Source organism: Pan paniscus, chromosome 17, assembly GCF_029289425.2.
Source record: "Pan paniscus chromosome 17, NHGRI_mPanPan1-v2.0_pri, whole genome shotgun sequence".
Lineage (NCBI taxonomy): Eukaryota > Metazoa > Chordata > Mammalia > Primates > Hominidae > Pan > Pan paniscus.
The window spans coordinates 55,117,397-55,135,594 of NC_073266.2; the positions used below are offsets into that span (position 1 = coordinate 55,117,397).

Sequence of the window (18,198 nt, forward strand, 5' to 3'; positions counted from 1 at the left end):
ACCCTACATCCAGTATAGTGCTTGGCACATAGTAAGTGCTCAATAAATGATTTTCGGCTGAGATGTTGTGTGTTCTTTGCTGTTTAATTTATAGTATCTTAGTGGGCTCTGGAATTAGATGAGCCCATATGTGTGCAGCAGATACTGTGGGGAGCACACTCCAGTAGATGAAAAATGTGGTGTTCAGAGGGTGTGACTGTTCAAGCAAGCAGCCCAAGGGGGAACCACTGTGAGGAAGCTCACAATCCCCATGTGTTTGTGTGTCTTGCACTGTTCTTAGCACTCTGCATGTGTCAGCGCCTTTTCTCCTCTCTGCCCACCTGGGAGGCAGGTGGTACTCATCTTTCTTTTACAGATGAGAAAGCCAAGGCAGAGTAAAGAAATGACATTCCCAGGTAACACAGCTGGTAAATGGTACATGACCTCACCCCAGGCTAGCTGATTGGAGGGTTCATGCGCTTAACAACTTCCTTCTACTGCTTCTCTGCAGAACATGGCCCTAACGGTGGGCAGGGTGAAACTGAGGAACACAGCAGGAAGCTGATTTAGGCAAACTCAGCAGGTAAGCATGGGGTTAGTCAACACAAGGGCCATCTCCATGGCTGGCCACTGGGGTCTGGAGCAGGGAGGGTCTTGATACTAGATCGATGATCAAGACAGGGATTCATGCATGAGAGCAAGGCAAGAAGGCAATGGCCAGAATCAAGCAAGAGAGCTCCCAGGGCTCAACGTCTGGTTCATACTAAAGCTCACAGTGCTGAGTCCCAGAGTCTTATAATACACTTTTGAAATACTCCTTCTCTAAGCTCTGTGTTGGCTAAATTCTAGGGCAAGGCCGAACATCAGTCTCAGAATGTTTTCTTAAATAAGGGAATGGAAAAAAGCAGAAACCATCCAGCCTTGTCCCAATGCACAGACTTGCTCTGTTCCCTTACAGTGAATGCATTCTCTTTAGGCCCACTCTGTTTTTTCACGCCATCCAACTGGAGCCAGTGTTTATTTCCAAGGTTGTGTTATATGATGGGGAAAAGTTCTCTGGAGGAAAATTCTGGGGCTCATTAAACAGTGGGTAGAAGAGGAGGAAAGAATGAGGGAGGGAAGTAAAGAGAAAATTATACCAGGATGATGTTTTCTTTTCCTCTAGGAAAGAATCTAAAATAATTGCATCTCTTGTTTAGAGCATTTTTATTTTTCACACTTCATTCCTGTTGATGCAAAGGAATGAGTTACGAGATTGCATTCTTAGGGGGAAACTCTCCCCAGGAAATACATTGCTGTGTCCACAGGACTTTTTAGGTCATTGAGGGAATGGGTTGGAAACCACTATTTATTTACAGTGGAAGATGATTGACTAGAAGTTCCTTCCATTCCCCTTTGCTTTTAAAACACTTTGTGTTTATATATTTATTTGGACAAATTGATTGGCCTCCTTTTGAGTATAACTGAGAAACCTAGGAATGCTTGTCTAAGATTGCTCAGTGCAAACGCAGGCTGGGGAATACTCCCTGATTATTTGCTGGGGGACTTATGGTGAAATAAGAAAGGGAATAGTGGCCAATACTGTTAAGCAGGCAGCTTTTGCAGGCAACAGGCCTTCTACAAGTCCAGCTTTTTCTTTGAAGTGACTAATGCCTTAATTCTCTCTTAACAACCATTAATCAAACTAACCCATAGGACACAACTTCAATAGCAAATTGAGCCTAAAGTATAAACAGCATATAATGGCTTTGTTTTCCCATCTCTTTGGCATTGGCATTTTAGCAGAGTCCTTGACTAATACAAGTATGTCCTGGATGGTTGAATTTCAGGAACTGGCCAGAGGCTGCTAGGAGGATTATTATGGGCAGGCTGGCTTTCCTCAACTCTTAATAACACCACCACTCCACACAGAAAAGAACTTCTCTTATGACTGCCCTCTTTTCCTCATAAATCCCTCAGTGAGTTTTCTGAGAATGGGCCCAATGGGCTGGCTGTTCTGGAAGGACTTTAATCAGCTTTCTTCATGATGGACTGGAGGGAAAGGTGAGAGAATGCCAGGGGAACAGTTCTGCAGTTGCTTTCACTGATTTTTCACAAGGGTGAAAGTTTCCTGAGCTCTATCCTGTGATATCAGCATTTGAGCTGGGAGACTTTGAGAGTGTTATGAACTTTGGTTTCTGGGAAAAGTGAAAGAATAAACTGGGGAGAGAAATTGAGAGAAAGAAGAGGGGTTTGGAGTTGAGGACTCTGTTAGTTTGCTAGGGCTGCTGTAACAAATACCACAGAATGGGTGGTTTAAACAAAATAAATGTATTTTTTCACCATTCTGGAGTCTGGAAGTCAGAGATCAAGGAGTTGGCAGGTTGATTTCTTCTGAGGCCTCTCTCCTTGGCTTGTAGATGGCCATCTTCTGTCTGTGTCTGCACATGGTCATCCTTCTCTACATAACTATGTCCTCTTCTTATAAGGACACCCATCACATTGGATTAGGGCCCACCCTAACAACCTCATTTTTACTTAATTAAAAGTTCCATCTCCAAATACAGACACATTTCAAGGTACTTGAATGGGGTAAGGACTTCAACATACAAAATTTGTGAGGATACAATTGAGACATAACAAGGAGTGAATTTGGGGAAGCTTCTGCAACCAGAAGTTACGTACATCCTTCTATTCGTAGAGGAGCCAGCTCTTGGCTACAGAGCATAGACACTAGAAATCCAGTACCATAGACATTATAAATCACCTAGGAGAGGTTCTAAGGCCCATATATTTTCCATTGGTTTTCCAACTTGGCTGCTTATTAAAATTACGAGGAAGTTTTTAAAAACACTGATGCCTAGACAGTCACCCTTTGAGACCCTGATTCAATTGGTGTGAGGTGGGGACCAGAGTTAGTAATTTTAAAAAACTTTTCAGGAGATTTTAATGTGCCACCAGCATAAAAGAAACTAGAGGCTAGAGAGGCTTGATGACTTGTCCAACATCAGAAAACATGTGTAGACTAGTGCACAGGGCTCCTGGCTTGGGTTCTGTGGCTCTTCTGCTAGTACATTTCTTTCCATTTCTGAAATACTGTTATTCCATCAAGTTTCCTGTGATGGATGTCATGGTGCCCCAGACCCCCTGTCCAGCACTGAAGCACTCCTTCCCCCTACTGCTAGGGGCATTGGTACACTGGTCCACCATGTAGAGACTGCTGGATGAAGAAGTATGAAGACAGGATAATTCTGAAGGGCCCTTTCACCTCCAGAGCTTCCTATAGTCACTGCATTGCAATTCAACTGCTCCATTTGCCCAATCCTCCTTCTCCCACTCCTGTCAAGGGAACTTGTAGATTCCAAAAACACCTTCCAACAAATCCCTGCTGCCAGTTTTAATCTCAGAGTCTGCTTTCTGGGGAACCTGATCCATAAAATTTCTTCCTGGTTCATAATTCTTTTGTGAGTATTTAAGAGTGCTTGCCATGTTGGGTTCTGTGCCAGGTGCTTGGAATATGAAGAGAAATAAAATCCAGTTTCTACTTAAGTGGTTTGCCATCTACCAGAGGTGCTGGTCAACAGCCACCTCCAATGCCCTGTCTGAGCTGCTTTAATAGCAATGTAAAAGTGGTATGGGAGCACTGAAGAGGGAGATGCTGATGTCCTGGCCAAAGAGGTCAGCCAAGGCCATTGTGGTCTATACATTCTAACTGTTCTTAGCTGTCTGTTTAGGAGGCTGAACCCCTTCTTGAAACAACAGTTGCCCTTGCTTGCCCCTACAAACTTGTATGTACCAGATAGTCTTTATTTCACTTTAGGTGGGCTGTAGGAGAGAAAGTGGTGAGTAGAGGAGAGACAATAAAGAAAAGAAAAAAGTGCAAGAACCAAGCTATATAGGACATCATGATGGTTAATTTTAGATGTCAACTTGACTGGGTTAAGGCATACTCAGATAGATGGCAAAACATTATTTATCAGGATGCTTGTGAGGTTGTTTCTGGAACAACCTTGCATTTTAATCAGTGGATTGAGTAAAGAAAATTTGCCCTCATCAATGTGAGCAGGCATTATCTATTTCACTGAGGGCCCGAGAGAACAAAAAGGCAGAGGAAAGGTGGATTTGCTGTCGCTGTTTGAGCTGGGACATCCATCTTCTTCTGTCCTTGGACATTAGAACTCCATGTTCTTGGGCCTTTGGGATTTGGGAATTATATTGGTGGCCCCCAGTTTCTCAGGCCTTTGGCTTCACATGAATTATACCACTGGGTTTCCTGGTTTTCCAGCTTGCCAACAGCATATCATGGGACTTCTCTGACTCAATAATCACATGAGCCAATTCTCATAATAAATACACTCTATCTATCTATCTATCTATCTATCTATCTATCTATCTATCTATTATCTATCTATCTATCTATCTATCTATCTATCTATCTATCTATCATCTATACCATCTATCTATCTATCCATCTACCCAGTCATCCATTCATCCATTCCATTGGTTATGTTTCTCTGGCAAACCTTGAGTAATACAGATACAGTTCGAGAGTTCAGTTGGGCCTCTCATCTGTGATTCACCCTTCCTTCCCTGGAGGCTTTTCACCATCGCTGTCACCAAGACCAGGCACCCAGAGATCTCACATTCAGCCCCTCCCACGAAGAAGCTCCAGGATGAGAGCTGACCTGTTAGGGAGATAATATCAAAGTCCATGTGACACCCTCCAAGGGAGACTTTCCCTCTGTGTCTTAAGTGGTAGAAGAGAAAACAGTCATCAATCAGAAGGTGGGTGAGATTTAGGAGCCTCCAGTGGGTCCTCCTGATGCTTCTGACACTGGACCTATGTGGACCGATGTGCACAGATGAGGTTATGCAGTCCTGCACCTCCAGACCTGGTGATGGAGAACAAGTAGGTATGGGTCTTTGTGACAACTGCCCCGCTGTGTGCACTGGCTGAAAAGAGGATGGCCAGTACACCAGTACTTAGGAGGAAGGAGGCCCATAACTCCACTAACCTCAAACAGTCTCATGACCCCTGCAGAGCATCCCCTGTGGGCCAAGCCCTGGTGTGGGCCAGACAGAGGGTGCCAGTGAAATAGAAGTGAAGGCCTCAGCCTTCGAGCAGCCTCCAGCTCAAGTGGGTTGACAGGCACATCATCACCAGGTGTCTGAAGTCTGGTGGAAGACAAACAATCTGCACCCTGGGGAGCCTCAGGCCTCCTGGCCTAATTTGAGAAATGTGGTTTCTGCCACAGGCCAGTATTTAGGACAAACATACATGTTTAAAAGACCCATGAAGAGACACAAATAAGACATTAACATGTGCAAATGGTTACAGCTGGGTAGCTAGTGTCAGTAGACAGGACAGAGAGACAGAACTAAGAGCAGGATGTCCCAAACACATGAAGTCAGCCCATCACCCCTCAGCAAAATCAGGTGATGATGAGGGTGGGGGTGCGGGGGGAGCTCCAGGCAGCAGGAGGTACATTGTAGATAAAGCATTAGTTATTAGAAAACCCAGTGTCCTCCCTAATTGCAGGCAGTGAATGCTGTACAATACTGAAAGTGAATACTGTGCAACTGTATGCATATATATGTGAAAGTATGAAAATTACCAAGGGGATGTATTTGAGGGACCGCTAACAGCATCACTCAGGTGTTTTGTATGCATGAGTTTATGATTTGTGAGCATAATTGTGTGTAGAATGTGTGCATGTTTGTGTGTGTGTGCTTACACTTGTGGGGGCTTCCTTTCTGTTGGGGGAGGCTGAATATGCCCATGCACTAATCATCTAATCTGTTCTCTTTCTTATTCCAGGAAGTGTTCCCTGTGAACCCATGAGACTTCATCCCTGCGTTGGTCTGGCTGGCTTTCCCTGTGAGAATCAGGTTCCTCCTGAAGAGCTGAAGCTCCATTCCAGCTCTAGACTTCTCCTTGCTTTCAGACTTCAAGATGAGAAGCATTTTTCCAGTCCACAAGTGTTAGAGGACGCTGCCAATGATGTGTGTTTTGCCCAGGCTGGACTCAGCTTCGTCTTGGTAAAGGTTAAGTTTTCTTCAATATAAGAGGAATCTAGAGAAACTAAGACCATTAAGCAAATTTTTAGAAGTAGATGAGAAGGAAAGTTGGAAAACAAAGTACCCTTGCTTACAGAGAAACTAGGAGATCACCTTAATTAAGAAAGCACCTTAATTTGGGGCAGAGAGGGGTTTATAGAAAGTTGGTTGGAGAGAGTGGAGCTTGACGTAGAGCTAATTTCCTGAATTCTTGGGTTAAAGACTCCCCATGGCATCCCTCCCAAAAGCAGACAGCAGTAAAAGGAGCAGGTTTGAGCCAGGGAAGCTGATGGTCTGGCTGCATAGTGGGCAAAGGGCCCTGGGGCCTGGACAGCCTGCTGCATGGCCCTTTGCTGATGGGCCTGGAGGAGGGAGAAAGCAACAGCCCTAGGAGCCCAGGCCCGACTCCCAGGGCATTTAAGGTATCTGAAGCGCAGGCAGGACAAGGGGTGTAGAAGATGCAGTCAGCTTTGGTTTCCTCCTGCCTTCACACAGCCCTGGCTTTGTCTGTCACTTGGGGCCCCCAACACAAGGGCAGTGATCCTAATAACTATCACCTGCCTCTTCCTCTTCCTGTCCGCAGATCCTCACTGCCTGGGCCCCACTCCAAGGCCTTGCTCACACCTTTACATCCACCCAGAATGCCCTTCACTGCTCTACACTGATCTAAACACCACCCAGTCTCCAAGGCTTGGTTTGAATACCACTTACTCCAGGAAACCTTTCATGATTTCTTTAGTTCCCCAGTTCTCTTGGATTCTGGACTCTTCTAATTTTCCTCCCGCTTTACTGCCCTTATCTCACTCACTCTTCCTCCCACCCACCCGAATGTTGGAATACCTAGAGCATCGTGCTCGGCTCTCTTTTTTCCTTTACAAACACTTTCTGTTTTCAGGGAAATTTCTTCACCTTGTGGTTTTAATTACTAACCTTATATCAATAACTCCAAAATTATTCAAGTGTGTACACCTGGCCTTTTCCATGATCTTGAGACTCAGGTACCCAATTGTCTTCTCTTCACCTCTACTTTTTCATCTAATAGGAATCCCAACCCTCAAACATCCCCAAAGGAGGCTCTGCTTCCTTCTGTAACTTCTCTTTTACAAGTCTCAGTCAATGGCACCACCACCACCATATACCTAGTTGCTCAAGCCAAGCAGAAACCTAATTCTAATCTATCTCACCCTTCTATTCCCTGGATATCTTTCATTGACAAATCCTACTGACTTTGCTTAAAAACATATTCTTCGTTCTTCTAAATTGTTCTCTCTCAACCCAGGGCAGGCCACAATCTTCACAATCAGGAATATTGCAAAATCTTCTTTTCACTCATCCCCTTGCCTTCACCTGTTACCTAAATCTACTCTTCACAAAGTCAAATGGTATTTTTAGGACATAAATGAAACCATGCACTCCTCTGCTCAAAACCCTCCAGGGTCTTTCTATCATGCTGAGGATAAGATGCAAATTTCTTATCCTAGCTCACATAGTTGAGTTTCCTGGGGTCTGGCCCTTGCCAGATTCTCTGATGTCATCTCTTGTTCTGCTTCTCTGTTTGCTCATCCCACTCCACCTACTGTTTCTCAGAGGCCCTGAGGTTGTCCCCACCTCGGTTCCTTGGCACTGGCTGTTTCCTTTGCCTGGGATGCTCTTGCTCTACATCTTGCTCTTGCTGGCTGCTTCCTGTCAGGCAGGTCTCAGATCAAATGTCGCTTCGACTAAGAGGCCTTTTTTGACCAGGTTAAAGCAGCCCCTCACTCACCCTCTCTCTTACACCACCCGGCTTTATTTTCTTCATAGCACTGATGACACCCTGGCACTGTGTTGCCTGTTTGTTGGGTTTATTTTTTATTGTCCATCTCCCCACACCAGCATGGAAACTCTATGAGGGCAGAAAGCCTCCCTGACTCACTCCCCAACTCTATCCCAGCCTTTAAAGTAATGCCTGGCCCAGAACAGGCACACAGCAAGTCTTTACTTAATGACTAAATAAATAAATCGGCCCCAAAGAGATGCTGTTTGATTTGGAAAGCTTTGATTTCCTTTTTGGGAAACAAGTTCTAGCTGACTACAATTTTTACTCAAAAGGATACAGTCTGTGTATTTTACCCAAATAACATGCATTGCAGTTTCTGTCCTTTCCCTAATATTTTGATACAACTATTACTAGGTATTATTTATTTGTTATGGAAGAGATGGACTATATCAGGTCTCCATGTTTTTGTTGATAAACTCTCAAGCATTGGGAGATTTATGTCCAATGTGTCTTTCTCTCAGCAGCCTGGCGAAGAGGCAGTGCTGTGCCAGGAAATAGCACCCAGGCAGGACTCCAGGGTGGGGACCGCTAATCTGGCTTTGCCACAGGTGAGTTAAAACCCATTTGAGAAAGTCATGTATCCCAACCTGGTTTTCTAGGTTGCAAGTTGAGCTTAATAATTGTAGCCCTTCTGCTCTGATGAGGCAATTGGAAAGATGAAGGAGATAGCAAGCATGTATATTTAAAGGGAAGGTGGTTGTCACTCTTTATTTCTTCACTCATTCATCCATCAAATATTTCACAGCAATGCACTGGGCTAGCTAATGCATGGATGAAAGGATGATGGGATGGGCACTGTATATCCTTCCCACCCTCACGTGTCTGGTAGGCTTGATGCACATCAATGATGATGGCTGAGAGGTGCAAGGTTACATAAGAGAGATGCAGCACTGGGCTGTGGGGTTCAGAAGCGGGATGGTCTCAGCTGGGAGGCTCCTGAGATAAGGGAAGATGTTGCCTTGAGGAAGCCAGACCTAACCAAAACCAGTGCCTCAGGGGTCTGCAAAGTACCCAGCCGAGGGGCCAGCACAGCTCCAGCAGGCTGCGGACAGTAAGGTAACATCTCCCAGCCAAGGCCATCCTTCATGACCCTTCAGCGTTGAAGCTTGAATTGACCTGACTGGCAGATCCTGAGGATGTGGAGCAAATATTTCTCCTTTTAGAATAAGACTTTAACATTCACACAGAGACAGAAGAAAAAAAATACAGGCATTTATTATCTTATATGTGCTGTTAATTGATTCATTTTGAGCCTTTTTTGCCTTGCCTCAATGGGGGTTCAGTCTTGTCTTCCCTGGAGGAGCCAGGCTGCAGGCAGGCCCGAAGAGTTTCACTGGGTTCTTTGGATCTCATCTCGCTTACAGCTACTATTTCCAGTAGGCAAAATCTTTTGCTCCAATTAACACCATCTCCGTTGCAGCCCAGTTCCCTCTGTTCTTCTTTCCCTGAGCAAAGCTTCCCAGGCTTGGGGCAGACAAGAGCCCTGAGATCAGGGCTCTTCTGGGAGTTGCTGGAAAAGACCAGAGAGGCAGCTGAGGGTATTTCTGCCAGCGAATCTCCAATTCTATCTTTATACAATGCACACAGAAAGGGAAGGCATCCCTGAATTCCTTCCATTACAGATTGGAATAGCCTTTGACAAAGAGTTAAAGTGTCAGCATAAAATGTAGGATCAAGTCTCTGGAAAAAGAAAAAAGAAAGAAATGTGACAAAGTTTTATTTTTATTTTTTATAAAGGAAAATGCAAGTTCTATTTATTTGGCAAATGGAACGAATGCCGTCTGGAATAACATGACTGCTTTCCTTCTTTTTTGCATAAACAAACTTTCACAACACAGGTGGGAGGCAATCAGGGTGAATTTGTCCCCCCTAACATTGCCAAATTTAGCAAATAAAACTACAGAATGTGTAGTTAAATTTGAATTTCAGATAAAGAATAATTTTTAGTATAAGTATATCCCATGCAATATTTGATATTGAAACTAAAAAAAAATTTGCTCTTTATCTGGAATTCAGATTTAGCTGGGTGCCCTGTATTTTATCTGGCAACCCTACCTTCCATAGGCCTCAAGTTACCACTGAGCCCAATCAGGAGCTCTGGTTCTGGGGTTGTCGCCTGCCCAGTCCTCCAAGGATCTGCTCTGCTGCTGCCTTCTTTCCAGATTCTTTTTCCAGGGCAACACATCCAGGGTTTCTGTGGGAGATTCTCCTCCTCACAGTACTTACCCCAAAGTCTCTGGCTCCTGGGATTGACCAGAAACAATCATGTAGTGAGGTTTAATAATACATGCAGGTGTGGTCTTCCTTCCAGTGGTCCAGAGCACAGAACTGTCTGTGTTGGTTGCACAGTGGAAATACAGGGGAACTTTAAAAAAAATGCTGAGGCCTGGGTCTCATCCCCAGAGATTCTGAATTAATTGGTCTGGGATGTGGGCCACCTACTGTGATTTTTAAAAGTCTCCCCAGGTTATTCTAGTGAGCACCTAACACTGAGGACCAACCTTAAAGCCACCAGTGCAGAAAAGTGCAGGTCTGGCCTGAAGTCTCATTGACAGGGACTTAGAGAGAGCCTGAGTGTACTCAGGGTTACAAGAGAGAAGAAAGGCAAGTAAATGTCTTGGATGCACTGGTATCTACGAATCATTTTTATGGTTCTGGTCCTCAGACATGTGTGAGGGATTCAAGGAAATGAACTCTGAGACCTCTGCTGTCCAGAGTCTCACAGCACACATGGGGAGAGATGCTTCCTCTTCTCCACACCCCATCAGTGCTGAAACACTACCTCACATAGAGCCATGGACTGGGGACATCAGAGTCCAGTGTGTGTGTGACAGAGTGGGGGCTGGAAAGAGAGGTCAGGATGTGCTGCAAGCCAAGGAAGGCTGGGCAGGAGCAAGACCAGGGCAGCCTCGATGGCCTAGATGCTCATTGCACTGGCGAGTTGTGAGAAGCTTCAATCCCTCCTGAAATGGGGAAATGACAGCAGGAGAAAGTGACTTGGTATGTGAGGAGGGAAAGGAAGGCAGGCTAATGTGTGAGCTCACCATCAGAGCTGACACTTAAATGTATGCCTTAGAAAGGCAGAGAGTATGAGTGTAATGACAGTAACGAGAGCTATTATTCCAGTACTATTGAATCTTATCGTAATGTTATTATTACATATAATATATTCTTATTTTTGTTAAAAAGTATAATTATATTAATGATAATTCTGGTTTACAGTTTCTTGTCCAAATCCGTGGGACCATACTTGTTTCAAAATCAAATTTTTCAGACTTCCCAAAGGTAAAGCGATAAATAATGCGTATAAAGCAAAACCCCAGTAGGAACTGGGGCAGTATTCTAACCAAACATTCTCACACTTCTGCAGCAAAAGTTATGAACATTGATCCTAAGTGGGGTGAGTAAGCATTATAAAAAGCCTCATGTCTCTCCAGGTCAGGTTTTGAAAAACCTTTTGGTTTTTTAATCTTTTTGGATTCTGTGATTGTGGGCATGTTATACCTGCCTGCATCATTTATGGAACATTAACTATTTGGTAAGCAGTGCGCCAAACACTTCAAATACATGATCCCATTTAAAACTCACAGCAGCCCTGTGAGGAAAACACCAAACAAACATTATTATAGGTAGAAATGCTATTTCCCCTATTTTATAGATAAAGAAAAGGAAGCCAGCAAGGTTGAACAACCTGCCCAAGCTCTAGGCCCATGGCTATAGAGTAGAAAAGTTAGAACAGGAATTCAAATTCTCTTCTGACTCCAGAGCTGAACTACCCTGCCAGGGGGAGCTGCAAGTGGGGAAGCTTTGGAGAGGGGTACACATAGTACCTGGGTAGACACAGAGACATGCACAGTCATGGTAGTCTCTGCAGAGGTGTGTGTCTATATGCAGAACATGTGTGATTGCTCTTGTGTGAAGCTGTGCGGATGAGTGTGTGTGTACCATAATTTGTGTGCTTGGGTGTCTTTCTGTACTCCCGCATATCTGTGTGTTGTGGGGGTGTCTTCTTGGTGTAGGGAGTGTATGGGCATGACACCCTGTGTCTTTGTGTTTGTGCCGTCTCTTCTTGACTCCGCATGAGCAGTTCTGGAACAAGGAGAGTTACTCTTGTGATATGTCTGCTTTCACAATGTGTACAGCCCAGGGAGGAGGGTGATTGAGTGGATTTCAGTCATTATCAGGAGAGATGGAGTGTTCCAAGGGAGACCTGGTGATGAAGACTGAGTGCAGGCCCCAAGTGGATGAGTTAGTCAAGGTCAGTGCACAATCACCCATGGGCCCAGGGAGCTCTGGCAAGCACCTCAGTGCGGTCAGTGAACTTCGACTTGGTTCAGTTATTTTTGAGGGGACTGTCCTCTGGATAAATGAAGGAAATCCAGATGTTCTCAAAGGTTCTTAGGAGAAGGAAGAGCTAAAGATGAAAGCCTTTGTGGAGACCTTGGTTTTGCATTGTTGGTCTGCATATTGGGAAGTCAGCAGGGCTGCATGCAGTAGGTGGGAAGGAAGGCTGCTGCACAATTGTTTTCTGTTTTCCTGGACCATGCTCTAGAGAGTGAACCTGGGGAGGAGCTGAGACACCCTACTCCCTGGCAAGCAAGTTCAAGTAAGCAATGACCCTGATAGTCGGAATTCACAGCTCAGGCCTTGGGCACTGTGGATATTGGATGGCAAACCTCAACACACCAACTCAGGGACAAACAAACAAACAAAAAAAAAAAACAAAACCACAAACAAAAAAACCAGCTATGTTGCTTAGGGTTCATTGCCAGTCTATATTCTCTATGAACCCCTGACTTGTACTACAAGGAGAGAAAAAAAGGGAAGAAGCTAACACATATTGTCTAATGTGCCAGGTGCCTTGTTAGTCATTTTTCATGCTTTATTTTGTTTCTTCCTGAGAGCTGCTTCTAAGGTAGGTATTACTATTTTATTTGCATTTTAAAGAAGCTCATGAGGGTTAGGTAGCTTATCTCTAGTCATCCTGCTAGCTGGGGTTTGAACCCATGACTCTCTAACTACAATCCCTTTATACCACATTGCCTCTGAGTTTCCCCCCTTCTCAGAACACTGTTGCCAGTAGACCCTGAACCATAAACTGCAAACACATTAGTTTTCATTGTTGTAAATATTTCTTGTGTTTCCTTTAATACAATTGTAAAAATTTCAAGTACAGAAGAGATCTGATACTATAGTTGAAAGTTCCCTAAACTGGGACTCAGGAAAACTGAGTTCTAGACTTAGGCCTTTATCACTTCAGATTCCCTCATCTGGAAAACAAAGTGGTTGGCAAAGATGCTGGTATAAACCCTTTTTAGTTAAAGGTGGGTTAGGTTCTGACCCTGAGAGGGACTTTGTCTTACTTCTGAGTTCCCTGAGAGTCTGTAGCACAGAGCCAGGCATAAGGTGACATTGGCATATGCACTAAATCTTTCATTATATCAAGTGTTGTTAATTCACGGTGATTTTTAAAACCAACAAATGACAAAACACTAACACCGAAAACACAGATTGACAAATAGTTGCTAATATTCCCTGAGCTCTTATTAGGTGTCAGGTACTCTTTTCTAGGAATGGGGCGGACAGGGACCTTATAACTATTGTGCACTGTGACTTGCTTATTTAATCTCTGCGGTAAAAAGGAAGCTAATGGACCTTCCAACCCTGCTGAAAGCCACCCACAAACACATTGTAGTCAATATCAATTTTCTAATGTATTACTGATTCTAACAGGCATTAATTTCCAAACAAACAATGGTTTCCTTTGGTGATTTCCGTACTGCAGATACAACTACCATTTTTGCTGACCTGCTTCTTGTCAGATATTTTTTGACTGTCTATAGAATGAGAGAACTTATTTTTGGGTGTATTTATTGAACTGAACTGGGAGAAGGGGGATAGGGGATTATAAGAGAGAGAATTGTCAATAACTATCTCCACCCCACTCCCCACTGCTCTGCCCAAAGTTGATGTAAAACTCCCATATCCATGGTCCCTGATTCCTCTCCAATATGTGCTTTAAATTGCTTTCTTCATTTTGCCAGCACACATACACATCAATTGCATTCACCTTTGGCCTCTATTTCATTTTTGTTTGGCATTGCAAAAGGGCATAAATGCTGGTATGACTAAGGACTTATCTGTGAAGCATTCGTTCATTCATTCATCAAATATGTGCAAGGAGCTTAGGTCTGAATGTAAAAAGTGGAGGTCAAGGTCAGAAGGGTCATTGAGGAAGGAGACTGGCCCTGGCATTAGCCTCACCTCCTTCTGAGTGGGATGGGCCCCAGAGGCAGTTTGGGTCCATGGAAGTTGAGTTTCCAGGAAGTCCATACTTCCCATGTGCCCTGGGATGGAAATTTGTAGCCCACCCCAGGGGCCTACTCCTGCTCCTTCTTCAGTCCCCCTCTTTTTATTTTGCCATTTCTCTGGCAATTGCATCCCCTCATAGGCTGTAGTTATTATTGCTGTACTGAGTACTCCTGAACATATACTCCATCTCAGGTGTCCAATCTGAGTGTATACTGGGTGTCCTGACTTGCAGGCATCTCAAACTCAACTTCTCCAAACCAACTCCCCGCAACAAAAGACCCTCTACTGTGTCCTTTTTGTCCTCTGTACACCTAACCCACTGATGCCTAAAGGAAACATACGGGTTATCCTACAGCCTTGTTTCCTCTCATTTCTACATCTAATCAGTTAATGACAAAAAAATCCCCCTTTAATTAAAATTAATTAAAGTAATTAATTAAATAGTAATTAAACTATTTTTTAGTTAGTAAACTTTGTTAAAGTATAATATCCATGCAAAAAGCTTCCATAAGTGCACAATATGATGGGATTTTTCCCAAGTAGAATATATATCTCTATAACCACAATTCAGATAAAAAAATCAGACCTTTCCTAGCGGAAGTACCCTCCATCACCTCTCAATCACTGCCCCACAAAGGTGATTATTCTCCTGACTTCAAACATCAATGATAAGCCTTGTTTGATTTCAAACTTTCTATAAATGGACTCATAGTACACGTCTTTTTGCCTGGCTTCTTTCACTCAACATTATGCTTGTGAGATGCATCCATGCTGTTACTCATGATCAGTTGTTTATTTCTCAGTGCTGTGTGGTATTCTTGTTGCATAGCAAGGGAGTATTATTATAAAGTGTGTATCTTCACGAGGCTCTTTGAAGACATACTGGATAGAGTCAAATCATGAGAAGTTTCATTTCATAGAGTACATCTTTAAAAGAAAGGCGCGCCATTTTGTGATATTTAGTTTTTAAATTTTTATTTTACAATGTTTATTATTATAATGTTTTTTGAGACAGAGTCTCACTCTGTAGCCCAGGCTGGAGTGCAGTGATGCAATTATAGCTCACTGCAATTCCTGGGCTCAAGCAATCCTTCTGCCTTAGCCTCCCAATTAGTTAGGACTACAGGCATGTGCCACAAAGCCTAGCTAATTTTCTAATTTTGTCTAAAGGTTTTTTTAGCAATGATGCCTCGCTATATTGCCTAGGCTGGTTTTGAACTCTTGGCTTCAAACAATCCTCTCTCCTCGGCCTCCGAAAGTGTTGGGATTACAGGCATGAGCCATTGAGCCCTGGCTATGATGTTTAAAGCTTACCAATAAGGAAGTTGAGGCACTCTGTAGAGAACCAGACAGCTAAGAAGCCAGAAAAAGTAAAAGTGAAACTTCTTCTATTTTCTGGAGTTTGTGCTCTTTGTTGCAGTTTTGAAAGAAGAGTCATGCTTCAATTAATAACAGACAACGGAGTCAATATGATGGGAGCAGAGACAATGATGTGATCAAATGCCAAGAAATGACTGACAGCAGAAAAAATATCATGTGAGCCAAAGCAATTTCACTTGACTTCTAACTTTATTCATCCAACGAACAACATTTCATCACAGTTTTATCAATGGAATGCAATTCCACCCAGATCATTCTGTCAACGACAAGAAACAGCATCAAATCATTCTGTCCACACAAATAAATCAATTGTTGATTATTATTTTCTTCTATTTGGGATACAAGGAGGACCAAATATTTCGAGTAAAACAAAGGAAAGGAAAGCAGAAAAACTTTTTGTTGTTGTTGACAAATCCAGCTGGGTAAATGCAATTTATGTCTTTTGAAAAAATGCATCCTGATGTGAGGAGGGATAAACTGTTTTTAAACTCGAACCAGGGACAAACTGTAATAATAAACACACTGGAAGAAAATGCAACCATTTATTGGTTCTTGCAGATAAAATAGCATTTCCAGTTTTTTTTTTTTTTTTTTTTTTTTTTTTTTGCTGTTACTTATGTAGTTCTCCTTACTGGAATTCCTCTCCCATTCTTTGAATGTATAATCACATTTTGAGAAAACATGAAATCTCAGGGTCTTACAAAATCCAACAGGGGAACATGTCATCTTTAAATGACAAGCTGTGTGGGGAGTACTCTGGTTATGAATTAGGCTCTTTTTCCTAGTACTGCAATTTCTTCTTGCTGCCATTTCGATGGTGTTGAAAGCCCTTTCTCCAGACTTGTAAGTTGGTGGTCCACTACTGAATGGAAAGAAATCTGGTTTTCCATATGTTCTCACTCATAGGTGGGAATTGAACAATGAGAACACTTGGACACAGGAAGGGGAACAGCACACACCGGGGCCTGTCGTGGGGTGGGGGGAGGGGGGAGGGATAGCATTAGGAGATATACCTAATGTAAATGATAAGTTAATGGGTGCAGCACACCAACATGGAACGTTTATACATATGTAACAAACCTGCACGTTGTGCACTTGTACCCTAGAACTTAAAGTATAATAAAAATATATATGTATATAAAAATAAAAAAAATCTGGTTTACACAAATTTAATTTCATATTCATGCTACATATGACAAAATTTTGCATCAAGCTTTTTCACTTAGTGTGTTATGCCGTGAGCATCTTCATCAAATTTGCCCTGGGAGGGAGGAATCTTCCAGCAGCATCTGTGTGGAGAATGGTTCTCTCCCTGGGGCCATCAGGAAAAGCTTGCCCTTTGCTGTGATTCCCTGGGCTGCAATGCTTTTACTTAACTGGCTCAGTCCCATTCATAGCTGTCCCCTAAGGCCCCAGCTGTGGTATCAGCAGGGGGTCTAGTGTCTCTCATACTGTTTTTTTTCCCTCCCCAGGACCACTGTGGGAGGAGGTACTTTCTCTTTGTCAGAAGAACAGAAGCAAATGGTCTGCTTATAGCCTTTTATGTGACGATGTGCCCTTTTTGCCACTGCAAAGGAAAGAGTCATCTTTGCTCCTCCATTTTGGTTTATCCTAAGAAAGACCAACACTATGTCTAGCCCAGAGAGAGAAACACATAAAATAAATACAAGTTAAATCTTCAATGGGACATCAAGTTCCACGTACAAGGCTAACCTAGACTATAAAGTCCTTGAAGTAAGTGAATTTATTATATATCTCTATCACTGGACACACTGTTTGCATGAAATGAAGAGAAGCTTAATAAAAGTGTCTTCATAATGACAAAGACAGGGATGATTATTTGTAGATACAACATTTAAAGTATAAATACAGTTCAAGAAGATTTGATTCTAATCAAAACACTTCCACTTAAATAAGAATCCTGATGCAAATAATGACTAGTTTTAAAATGACACCTTTTTTCAGACATTACAAGCAATGCTTAGTCGTTAAATTAAAAAATAAATACCTCGTACGATTTAAGAAGAAAATAGAACACATCTCTATTCCCACCACTTAGCTAACATTTGGTGTGCTTATTCTCTCTGTCTCTGTCTATCTCTGCCTGTCTCTCTCTTTCATTCTCATTCACTCCTGCCCTCACCTCTCTCTCTGTCTTATCTACCTTTGTTTTGATTTTACAAATTTAAGTCCATATTCATGCTGTACATGATTAAGGTTACACACTTAGCTTTTTCACTTATATCATGAACATCTTTGTCAAACTTTTAGAAACATTTTACCAGAGCCCTGTTTTGAAGACATGAAAGTTGTTCTTTATTAATTTTTAAATTAGGGATATATCATATGTGGGTATATTTACACACATATTTTGGAGCACATTTTAAATTGTTTCCTTAGGAAATATTGCTAAAAGTAGATTTAAAAAAATATTAAAGTGTTTGATAAACATTACTATAATATCCTCCAGAAAGTCTGAACTAATTTAAACTCCCATTAACAACATTTGTACATATTTCCATTGCAACCTTGTTAAGAAAGTACTATTTTGATAAACAGACAAAAAGGAAATCACACAGTTGTTTAATTTGCATAAAATACTAAATACTTTCTTCTTATCATTGTTTATTTTTTGTTTGCCTTTTGTGAATTGCCTGCTTATATTCTTGTCCATT

At 42.5% G+C, this 18,198-nt stretch overlaps 1 long non-coding RNA gene across 2 annotated transcripts; it reads left to right on the top strand.

Moving 5' to 3' along the window:
- Positions 1 to 382: 382 nt before the first annotated feature.
- LOC129394597 (uncharacterized) lies at positions 383 to 16,649 on the top strand. 2 transcript variants are annotated; one of them, XR_008621897.1, is made up of 5 exons: positions 383 to 562; positions 1,809 to 2,022; positions 5,777 to 5,997; positions 8,293 to 8,379; positions 15,564 to 16,649. It is a non-coding gene; the product is annotated as an uncharacterized LOC129394597 (long non-coding RNA). The 2 variants fall into 2 exon arrangements; XR_008621898.1 differs by lacking the exon at positions 1,809 to 2,022.
- The last annotated feature ends 1,549 nt before the right edge of the window (positions 16,650 to 18,198 follow it).